Below are 859 nucleotides of genomic sequence, written 5' to 3'. Positions count from 1 at the left end.
TTCTCCCTTTTTGTTGCCTTTCTGTTGATCTACTTGAGAACCCTCTCTGGCAATGGCCTCATCTTCATAGCCATAGGGACTGAGGCTAAGCTGCACAACGCCTTGTACTTCTTCCTCAGCAACCTCTCCTTGTTAGACATCTGCTACCCCACTGCTACCATGCTCAAAGTGTGAGAAAACGTCTTGTCAGAGAGCAACACAATTTCCTTCACTGGCTGCTGTTGCAGCTCTCTGTCCTGGTGTCTCTTGCAGGGACGGAGGTTTTCCTCTTGGCAGTGATGGCCTATGATTGGTACGTGGCCGTGTGTAACCCTTTGCTGTGTGCGGTCATTATGAACAAGAGACTCTGCATTCTGATGATGGCCGGGACATGAGTCACTGGGTTCCTCGCTCCCTGCTGCATACAGTGCTTACCTTCTCCCTGTCTTTCTGCCACTCCAATAAAGTCAACCAATATTACTGTGACGTTCCCCCAGTGCTGGCTTTATCCTGCGCTTCCACGTACCTCACAGAGATGGTGGCCCTTATCATAGGGGGAATATTCAGCGTGGGGGCCTTTCTGGTCACCCTGTTCTCCTACATCCAGATCACCTCGGCCATCCTGAAGATCCAGTCGGCTGAAGGCAACTGCAAGGCCTTCTCCACCTGCACCTCACACCTCGCAGTGGTGTGTCTGTTCTATGGCATGACCATCTTCACATACATACGCCCCTCGTCAAACCACTCACCAGATCAGGACAGGCTGGTGGCCATGCTGTATGGGGTCCTCACCCCCATGCTGCACCCCATTATCTACACGCTGCGGAACGTGGAAGTGAAAGGGGCCTTGAGGAGAGTGATGGGTCATAAATGTCACTAA

The 859-nt window shown here is 52.2% G+C and overlaps 1 pseudogene; it reads left to right on the top strand.

Annotated features, from left to right (window-relative positions):
* The first annotated feature begins 12 nt into the window (after positions 1 to 12).
* Positions 13 to 859, top strand: LOC112125612 (annotated as a pseudogene).

This window comes from Terrapene carolina, unplaced genomic scaffold (genome assembly GCF_002925995.2).
Source record: "Terrapene carolina triunguis isolate 2854851 unplaced genomic scaffold, T_m_triunguis-2.0 Scaffold477, whole genome shotgun sequence".
NCBI lineage: Eukaryota > Metazoa > Chordata > Testudines > Emydidae > Terrapene > Terrapene triunguis.
Note: the sequence above shows the minus strand (reverse complement) of the source record. Positions and strands in the feature narration are given on the sequence as shown.